This window comes from Hydra vulgaris, chromosome 08, assembly GCF_038396675.1.
Source record: "Hydra vulgaris chromosome 08, alternate assembly HydraT2T_AEP".
In the NCBI taxonomy this organism is placed as follows: Eukaryota; Metazoa; Cnidaria; class Hydrozoa; order Anthoathecata; family Hydridae; genus Hydra; species Hydra vulgaris.
This window is the reverse complement of record NC_088927.1, coordinates 6922674-6934960: the sequence shown is the minus strand read 5'-3', so window position 1 is coordinate 6934960 and position 12287 is coordinate 6922674.

Genomic DNA, 12287 nt, shown 5'->3' with positions numbered 1-12287 from the left:
TTGTATAAAGCACGAGATGTTGAAAAATATTCAAAACTACGTATAATTGTATCTGATTCATATATTTTTTTCCAATAAGTTTTGCACACATAACTGATATTTGTTGCTGAATGTTTTTCTTATGATCTATTTCCATGACATTTAAAAAATGTAGTATTTCCTCAAACTTTGACCAAGAATCAACAATATTTATACAATTTTTACACAAACTTTTTATAAAACATTTTATTCCACAATGAAATGTTTCAAAATTTAAATTCTCAAAAATTTTAACAAGAAATAAAGGAACACCATTATAAAACGTAATAGACTGAACATTAATTGTTTTTTCAATCATATAGGCTATTACTGAAACTGAAAAAACCCTGAGAATATTTAATAAAAAATTTTTTAAATCAATATATGTTGCTGTATCAGCCAGTAAAAAAATGCTAAGTTCATCAGTTCTAACATTTCTAACAACGCTTAAAGATTTCCATGTTGTGCGATGACGTAGTAATGGAGTAGGTATTTGACTTGAGGGTATTCTTGATCATTAGATGGTGGCATTTTCGGTCTTTGTTTTCCTTGAACAGTAACTTTTTCAAAAACTGTTGGCCAATGTAATTGGCAAATAACAGTTTTATATGAAACTAAAAGATTAGAATTTGGAATACTTTTTATCCAAATATTTTTTTGTTCTTTATCTTTAGGAAAGCGATTTTTTTATTTTTAGTACTTTGATAATTAGTTTTGCAGCCGTATACAAAACACTTTTTTGGCATCTATAAAGTATAATTATTTAAAAGAATATAAAAATATGCAAACCATAACAAAAGATTTTCAAGCACTTTTTTGTCAAACGTAATAGATCACTACCCATATCAGACATAATAAATGTATGTATGTATATATATATATATATATATATATATATATATATATATATATATATATATATATATATATATATATATATATATATATATATATATATATATATACATATATATATATATATATATATATATATGTATATATATATATATATGTATATATATATATATATATATATATATGTATATATATATATATATATATATATATATATATATATATATATATATATATATATATGATATATATATATATATATATATATATATATATATATATATATATATATATATATATATATATATATATATATATATATATATATATATATATATACATATATATTCGGTACGTGAAATTTTTAAATTAATGAAACACTAGATTGTTATATATCATTGGAAAGGTTTTTAATTTAGTATTTTAAAGGTGAAAAAATTATCAAAATTGAACAATTCTGCAAAAAGTTATGGCATTTTGAATACCGATTTTTTGATATATGGACTTCTTGAAGAAACTGTGATCAAATTTGACGTTTTTTTTAACTTAGAACGTCATAAATTGGTCAATTTTTATCGAAATACATACAACTTGGTATCAAAAGATAGGTCTAACAAAGGGCAATATATATATACAAAGGATGTACAAAGGAAGCTAGAGGGGCGTCTACAAAACTCTTTAATATATTGAAAAATGTAGATTTATTAAAAGAAAATACTATTTAAATGAAATTCATAATTTTTATTTGTATTTTTTAATATATTCTAACAGGGTACCATCAAATATGATTTGGATACTTTAGGCTGATAGGCTAAAAGTCCTTTTGGCTTCGGGCGCACCCTCTGACCCAAAATAAGATTATTACTTTGTATCTTCACATAAAAATGCATGCAATTTAGTATCAAAAGAAAGGTTTTAGGGATAAATGCGTGAAAAGGGTGCAAGAGGGTATTATTCGGAAGCTCTACACCTCTCACACCTTAGGTAGAGTGGTTTAAAACTTAAATATTATTTTTTTGTAATAGTTAATAGTATTTATATAAAACACAAATTTTTCATAAAAAAATCAAACTCAACTATATACTAAAATTCATATACAAAAAGATTATATACAAGTATCAACTTAATAAATATATATATGCACACTATACATACACCTATCAAGAAGTGTATATAGATTCAGCTAAGTGAATCTATATAAACTTAATAATAAGTATATTTATAGTTGTTAATAACTACATTCCTGAATCCTCTGCCATCCCTCTTCCATCATCAGGCCCATATGCGCAAAAGGCCCTTTTTGATTAAGGTCCAGGGTAACTTTAGCGCCAAACCAAGAAATCGCTCCCAGACAAGTCTATATTTAAAACAAAAATATTAAATAAGTGTTCAAAAAATTAAAATGAACAACAAAAATTAAAACACAGTAAAAAACTTACCAAGGAGGTCTTGGTTTTCACTCTGGGTGCCAGATGGCAGTGATGACGTGGATGAAGCTGGTAAGTTTATTTTTTTAAATTTTTAATATGAAATAATTTTAACAAAAATTATAAAAAATAGCGTTCATTTAGTAAAAAACATTTAAAAAAACAAAATTATAACATCATTAAGATATATCTACCAAGTTCCTCCCTTTTGCGCCTCTTACCTCCTTTAGTGTCTAGAGTGTCTTTAGTGTAATAGAAAGTGAGAAATACCTTTTATATTTTCGGTTCAAGACAACTTGCACAGCATCAAGACAAGCAGAGACATTTTTTTAAAGCTGGTTATCAATGAAGCTTATACGAGTGTTAGTGGTTAGCAATGGAGCATATATAGATTTTAAAATGAAAGAGTATTCTCAAAAAAATCTGTTCTTCTGCAAAACTGAGCAGCTGGATTAGATTTACTATTTGTAATTATTAGAAAAACTTTTTTTCACTAACCGACTACCAGAAACATGATCAAAAGTTGAATCCTCACCTAAAACGTAAAACTTTTTCATTCAAGGCTCAGTAGGGAGTTTTCCAAACAATGCAAGCGCGCACATTTCTTTTATTGCAGTTTTATTATAAAATGCCTCTCTTAGAATTGCAAAATTTTACATTTTACTGTTCCAATAGTGAGGAAATGTTTAAACTCACTGTAATGCTTGATAAAAATGAAACAATTAGGAAGAAGAATATGAAGCCGATTTCCATGATATCTACAAATAATACTTCGTAGTAGATCGTTTTCATTTACAAATCCTTTTGGATCATCTTTGACATCTATAAACCTCATTTTGTTCCTCGCTAAAACAATTTTAACTGCCATTCAATGATTTCCAAATAACTAACAACTCTCACATTCAAGAGAACATTCAAGTGATATGAAACTGCACACTCAAGCGACATGAAACTGCAATTGTGTCAAGAGGGTGCAAATGGCAGTTCAGCTCATTCAAATTCTTGCCCCAGGTTGCACAAACTTTGCTTATAGTAAGATGGTTGACTGCAACTCTGTCTGACATTGTGTTAGATATATTTTTAATAATCGAGTTAAGACATTCATCAAAGCTACTATGGTAAAAATCTGAATAAACAAATGCCATATAATCAATTGAAGTGCATATATGACTTTCATAATCAAATGCTGTTCCTCCTGGTAACTGATCTAGAGCAAATACAAGACATTTATCTTAAGATGTTAAGTTAATGCTATTAATGTGAACACTTTCTTGTGTTGAAGCATCAAACCCAAGAGTAGGATTATTATTATGCAAAGCCCACTCTGCTGTTTGCAAATCTGGAATACTGCCAAGTTCATGAGCTCTTTGCTAAACAGTACTTCGATGAGGAATATTATTAAAAATAACACCCATATAATACCCTATTTTGCTCATAAGATATGGAATGTTACTTGTTGGTTATACTACACAACAGCATATTATAAATTCTTATTCTTACTTGTAATAAATATGTTTTTTTCATTTTCTGGCATATTTACATTTCTTTCCTCCTTAATCTGGAGCAAATCATTCTCCAAACTAGTAATTACCCTGTTACTTGTAAAAAACAGCAGCATTATGCTTAGTTTTGAGTTGCCTTAACTTATGCTTTTCATTTAATTACAAAGTTTTTTTTTCAGCTTTAAAGTGACGAATCTGCTCACTGTAATTTTATTTTTTTGTTTGTGTTTTTTCAGATCTGGTATTTCTGCCCTTAAAGCTTTAATTATTTTTTCTTTTTGCTTAATATTTTGTCTTAGAACACGTAATTGGTTTGGCATGCTGTTTAATTTAGGTTTTAAAAGTGCTACCTTGTTCCAACATTATTTGTAAGAGTTAACTTTTTTTGTTTTATAGGGCCTAATTTCTCTCTAAATATATGTTTAATTATGTCTCCTTCGCTATAACCTGCAGATGTTGATGGTCAACTATTTAAAGGATATAAAACGTTCATATTGGTATATGAAACATCTGAGAAGCCTGATGATAATACAATATTAGGCAAACTTGATATATGGCTTAAAAAAGGTTTATTGCAAAATTCATAAAAACGCTTACTATCCTCAGCCCTGTTATAATTTCTAGACCAATGATTTATTTACGAGACTTCTAACCTGATTTTTACATGTTTCTATCTTAAAATCTCTAGTGACTTGTTGAGATGTTTTGAGAAACGAATCACTATTTTTTGTAAATAATAAAAAAATATGTCCATTTCTACAAACTGTATTACGCTCTGTATTAGAGTCAATGCCTATTTGCGACAATTCAAAATTAGCAGTTAAATACTTTTTGCATTTACTATAAAACACAAACTTTGTTTTCCGCCCCATAATAGCAGAAAAAAATTTAACTTTTATAAATAAAATATAATATATTTAAATAATGGTTAATATAATGACATTAAAATCCTCCTCACTGCGAGTGTATCGCATTATTGAAGCTTAAAAAGTTATCTAATTAGAATATAATGTTAAGGTGTCTGAGTATGCTTTTATTTCAATGAAATTTGGCATGTAGTAAGAAAAAAGGTTATTAATAGTGAGAGAATATATTAGAAAAATGAACCAGCATTCCTTCGATATATACTTGATGTCCAAATAACAACAAAGTTTTACCTAATTGGAGTAGAGTTTTAAAGTGTCTGAGTATGCTCTTTTTTAAATATAATTTGGCAGGTTGTAAGAAAAAAGGTTATTAAAGGTGAAAGAATATATTAGAAAAATGAACCAGCATTTCTTCGATATATACTTGATGTCCAAACAACAACAAAATTTTACCTAATTGGAGTAGAGTTTTAAAGTGTCTGAGTATGGTTTTTTTTCAATGAAATTTGGTATGTAGTAAGAAAAAAGGTTTTTATAGTTGAGAGAACATATTAGAAAAATGAACCAGCATTCCTTCAATATATACTTGATGTCCAAAAAACAAGCAAATTATTAACAACAATAAATTCATGATGAATAAAATTTTAACTCAAAGAAATCCATGTAAAATTAAAGTTCCATAGTTCTAGTATTCAAAAAATATCTATGCTGATACATATTTCTAAAAAATAACAGAGCAAAACAAGTTCATACCATGCAACTTTTCAACTAACTTGAAAAAGCGTGTCACAGAATTTGACCGAAAATACGGCTTTGTAAAATCCGGATTTATGCGTACCTATATATATATATATATATATATATATATATATATATATATATATATATATATATATATATATATATATATATATATATATATATATATATATATATGTATATATATATATATATATATATATATATGTATGTATGTATATATTGCAATATAACAGGACTTATTATTTATATAACAGTACTTCAGTATTAACAATATAAGTACAGTATTAACAATATAACAGGACGTATTATTTATATACACCAATTTTCTGTACTAGTAGTTACTAGTCGTTATGTGAGTGCCGTACCGTGGTTGGTACATTTTTTCAAATATATATATATATATATATATATATATATATATATATATATATACATATATATATATATATATATATATATATATATATATATATAAATATACATATATATACACACACACATACATACATATATGTATATATATATATACATATATATATATATATATATACATATATATATATATATATATATATATATATATATATATATATATATATATATATATATATATATATATATATAGATATATATATATATATATATATATAGGTATATTAAGTTGAGAAAGTTATATATATATATATACAACTTATATATTATATATAAAAGTTATATATATATATATATATATATATATATATATATATATATATATATATATATACATATATACATATATACATATATATATATATATATATATATATATATATATATATATATATATATATATATATATACACATATATATATAACTCCTAACACTCTACGGAGTTTACAAGTAAGTAAAAATACAGTGTTTTTAAATTATTTACAAAAATTTATAATTTAAAAAACATTAATAATACAAAGTTATTGGAAATATAAATGAATAAATAAGATTAAGTTGAAAAAGTTAAAAATTCTCTAGCAAGTTTATTAATGTGAGCTTCACCTTCGCAAGTTTTAGAATATTAAAATAGGCCCTCAGTGTCGGCCTCCGATTGCGCGATGACTGCCTTCAGTATAGATCGCCTTGATTTAAATTGCGCATTTGTTTCACCCCACGTGCACCAAGTTTCCGTAATAAAAATAAAAAGCCATAAAAAGTTTTAATTAATCTAACAAAAACTTAAATTTTTCAAAAAATTTTTTTAAACTTCGAATATTAATGTTTAAAATTGAAAAAAAGTATCCTTTTTTTTGTAGATATTGGAAAGATTCAAAAAATGTTTAGTATAGACTTTCAAATATTTGTTGATTAAAAATATCAACATTATTTTCATCAAAAAATTTAATTATTAGGTTTTCCTCCATTTTTTTTTTGTTTAATTGTTTTTGTTTTAAAAAAGTAAAATAAAAATAATAGAAAATAAAAAAGATATTATATAAACACAAAATTGCAAATAAAACAATAAAACTTAACTCTTGCTTTCTTGGCACGGTTACTTTGATACCCAATCGCGTACAATTAGCTTATCATACGATATATATATACAAATTTTCGCAGCCGTCTTTCAGTTTTCATTCTTTCTCTCAATTCTTTTCTTATTAGGTTAGTTTCATAGCAAAAATCTTCATTAATGAAAATACTTTTATCCTTTAATTTAAAAGAATTTTTTAAAGCTCTTATTTTATCTTTGTAATCTAAAAGTTTTATTATGATTGTGCTTTTTTGCATCTTTGCGTCCGCATCAATGCGCTCGTTCAATTTTAATATTTTAAACCCCTAAACTTATTTCAAACAGTTTGATCACCTTTGATTTATTTTCCGTCCATGTTTTATTTTCGTTTTCCTTCAGTCCATTGATCCTGAGATTATTTCTTCGTGACCAATCTTCAATTTCTCTTAGTTTTTTTTTAAGGTTGGTAAGCTCAACATTTTTAGAAACTCTTTCTCAATAGATTCAATATTATTTTCAATATTTTTTTAAATAAGTTTTTCTTAAAAATTTAAGTTTTCTTTTATATTACATAACCACTGCGGCCGTGGCGCAGTGGTTAGAGCGCTTGCTTTATAAGCAGGAGATCCAGGTTCGAAACGAGCTCTGGACAAATTTTCGCGTCACGGTAAGGAAGGAGGCGTGAACTTCCTGGTTAAATGCACTTCCGCGGTGTTCTGTGACAAGACCGTAAGGACTTCTTGGGGCACCTAAAAAAAAAAAAAAAAAATACATCCTTTTCGAGTCTTAACTTTTTTCATACTGTCAATAATATGTATTTCTGCTTTTTGTTGTCTGTCACAAGTTGTTTTTGCATCCGTACCAACGAGCTTAATAAAGTTTTCTTCTTGTTATTTTATAAGTAACTCTATGTCTTTCTTGTACTCAGCGAACCTTTCTCTAAACCTATTTCTTATTTCGATAATGGTAACTGCCATATTTAACAAATAAATTGATAACAAATGTTAACTTATAAAACAGGGGCGTGGAGTCGTAAAAAAAAGTAGCAACTCCGACATCGATTCCAATCGTTGAAATTTATAGAGTACGACTCCGACTCCGACTCCGAATTCAAATCCAAATCGAAATTTTTGAAAAATTTATTGAATTCTTAAAAAAATGCAATACCGGGTTTTACTATTGGAGTCGGAGTCACGATTTTGTTTAGCGACTCCGACTCCAACTCCGCTTAAAATATCGCGACTCCGACTCCACAACTCCAACTCCACAACCCTGTTAAAAAAGTTGTTTAAAAAATGTCTAGATCATATTTATTCTTGATCTTGATCTGAATCTTTATAAATCTGAATATAAACAATTGTAACAATAGGTCAAAACATTTGCAAATGTTGTGGCTCAAAAACAACAGACCATAATTCCAACTGATAAAACTAATAAATCAAATTTTGAAATTAAAAAAAACCATCAAAAATCGATAATAATCCGAATCGATAATAATCGATAATAATCCGAATACTTTTATTTTAGTAACCTATATAACTATTATTTTAGGAACCAATATTTGGAACGAAAATTCACAAAAATAAAACGATTGCCGGTAATAGAATAATTCATAAATTTGAGGTTTTTATAGGTGGTGTAAGCAACCAAATTAACGAAGAACAGCTTAAACTGTATCTGGAAACTGAGTTAGGTATCACGTCTATATCTATAACCTTAAATAGAGAAAACGAGTACGATAGATCATATAGAGTCTCTCTATATAATTCAGAAAAAAAAAAAAAATTTAACCCGTCTATTTAGGATAATAATATAATTGTAAAACCGTTCAGGAAAAAAGCGTATATACACCATCGATAACCAACATTTTGAAACTAAATCATACAACATAAAATTATAATAATCAAAATGGCTTCATACTAAAAGGAAATATGAATAGTCATTAGAGTATTGGTGAGATAATTATACTTGGAGATTTCCAATTATTTTCTTACAAAATATATGATCTACTAGAAAGATCTAGCCCCAAGCGAAACAATTTATCTAAAATTTTATTGGAATTATAGATTCATATTGAATTAGAACTAGCTGACGTAACTAATGGTTCTGGTCCTGCAATAGCATATAAACATCTCACATTGCCAAACTCTTCTTACATTGATCATATAGCTATATCAAAGTATGCATCTATTTTTTTTATAAATGCATTGTTATTCCTCCTTTCTTTCAAAATATTAGTGATCATTTACCACCATCGATTTCAATAGGACTTGAAGATCAGCATCATCAAAAAAATGTCTATAATATAATAGAGAAAACACTATAGCATTCCAAGATATGTCTGGAATAATTATGACTTTATAAACTTGTATAATGATCACTCAAATTCGAGTTTCATCAATCTTAACCTTATTGGTAATTTCGAAAATGAACTTACCCAAATCTATGCAACTATAACAAACAGTTCAACAACGGCTCTTAGAGAACACCTAAAATTAAAGAAATGATATTTACATTTAAAATCCTGGTGGACTCCTGAACTAACTCGAAATAAAAAAATTCCTTAATTTCATTTTCAAAAATGGAGTGAAGCGGGATTCGCAGAAGATTCTACTCCTATTTTTAATCGCTACCTATTTGCTTGGAAGAATTTCCGCAAAGCCGTCAAAGCAGCCCAAAACAATAGACTATATCAACAATACCTAAAAATTGATAAACTCAAAAACTCTAGCCCAAAAAACTTCTGGAATATTTTTAGGCGCATAAAAAAGGATTCAAATTCAAAACTTTTTACTATAAACAATAAAAAGCATACAGAATCCATCACCGCAGAGTTTACTACTATTTTTGAAAAACGGTTAAACACTGAGAGAATAACTGAAGGGTTTACTAATCTTCGAATTTCATTTTGCAAAAATCCAGATGAGATATTAGTTATTGATAAAAATATTAAAACAATTGCTTGTCTAAAATCAAATAAATGCAAGGATCATTACAATATCTCTGCAGAGATATTGTAATGATCCTTGCATTTATTTGAAACATGCCCAATGTGATACACTAACACAATGGTGAAGAAAATTATTTCACTTTTCAATTAATCACGGATAGACCCCTACATCAATGTCAACGTCAACTAATGTGTCTCTAGTTAAATCCTATAAAAAGTTACTTACAAATCCAAACAATTACCGCAATATCAGCATTACTTCAATATTTATAAAACCTTTAGAATACCTTAACTTACTCATATGCATGGGGATATAAGAAACTCATCAACTTCAATTTGGTTTTAATAACAGGAGCTCAACCCTACATCTTAAATTTGTTGTAAGCGAAACAATTAAGTATTACAACCGCAACAAATCGCCTATTTATTTATGTTCACTAGATGCTGAAAAGGCTTTTGACAGCTGCAACTGGGATATTCTTTTTAATAAACTTTATTTTGATAAAAATCTACCTCTTCAAATAGTTAACACTATATCTTCTTATACAGTGCAACTGTCTCATTCCAAGGTTCCAAATCAGTCTCATTTGATCTTAAGCAAAAAATGAAACATGGATTGATTCTGTCACCCTACCTGTATAACATATATACACGAAAAAGCTACTCGAAACTATAAAAAATGATGTCATTGTTGGTACTACTATATAGGGAAACTTGATTGGCGTTGTAGTTTATGCTGATGACATCATTCTTCTCAGTTCTACTCTCTCGGGTCTGAAAATACTTATTTCGTTGTAAAATATACGTGTAAAATGTATAACAAATTAAACGGCATAAAGTATGATGCTGTCAAAACTTTTACTTTCCGAAAAAAACAAATACCAAACTGCGCAATATCCCTAGAACACCATCAAATTAAACCTCATAAGAAACTTAATCATCTCGGCTTTACTTGGCATACAAAAAAATCAATTTTGCTTCACTTCATAGAACGAATATATTGACAGTAGGGTATCAAATTTCCAAGCCACGGTGCAAACTTTAATATAATCTAAAATCCGGTTTGCACATCTAAGGTCTATTATCCAATTATATAAATCATTAGCAGTTCCGAAGTTAACCCACGGTCTAAAGCTCTGTAAAAATAAAGGGCCAACAATGAAAAGACTCGATACACTTTGAAGGAACACACTTCGAAAACCAAAATATTATAATTTACAAACTTACTAGTGGAAGTAGAAGTAGACGCAACTAAAGAATAAATATGAAATATTGCATTATATGATTTCAAATTTTATTTAATTAATTGACAATCAAATTAGTATAATTTACAAACTTACCTGTAGTGGTAGAAGTAGATGCAACTAAATAATACACACAAAAAATTTAAAATTCAATTATTCCATTTCTTTTTTAATTATTCGACTATCAAAATACTATTTTTTACAAACTTTCAAGTGGAGGTAGAAGTAGATACAACTAAAATTTACACTAAAAAATTTATATCTTTATTAATTTCTAAATCTGTTAAACTATTCTTCGAATCAAAAAAGCATTACATTCTACATACACTAGATGTTAGGATCACTTAGGAACATTACAAAGAAAAAAGAGTACAAGAAAATGGCATTTTTAAGTTTGTTTCTATCTTCAGAAGTTATACAAATTTCATAAGATATAATATAATTAAGTTTTTGCCTTATATTAATTAAAATTATAAAAGTTTGTTTTATTTACTGCGTTGCATAAAGTCATATAAAGAAAAAAAAATTCATTTAATAAAATAAATTTATTTGAAAAAGTGAAATGCTATAAAATGAAACTTTTATATTCATGCAAATAACTAATAATTTTTATTTTTATTGAAAAAATAATATTATTATTATCAATAATATTGGCAACATTACGCTAAACTTTTGTCGAACAAAAGGAATAATTACAATTAGACTTACTCAATCTCTTACTCAATCTCTTCACTAATTGATCTATATAAAAATATTAATAAAAATATAAATAAAACCAACACCAATAAGTAGCAAACTATGAAATTTCAAGATTTAATTATTATTTATATTAGTAAAAAGTTATATCAAAGTTATACTCTTATTGAATGAGGGTAGAGCGATAAGACTTATTTTTATCGCATAATATTTTCTAACATCCTAACATTTCTTTAATAATCTATTATTTCCTTTTTAGCTTTTTTACAATAATAAGTAGAAAACCAAAAAAAAAGTCAGATAATGAAAATGTATTAAACGTTAACATAAATGTGACTATATTATACTATAGTTAAACGTGTTTTTTTAAAAATAGATAATTACTCAAATAGTTTTAAAAATAACTAAACATAAAAACACTAACTCATCCTTTGATTAATTTATCCATCTGAACAAGAAAAAAATTAATTATCATCTTTTACT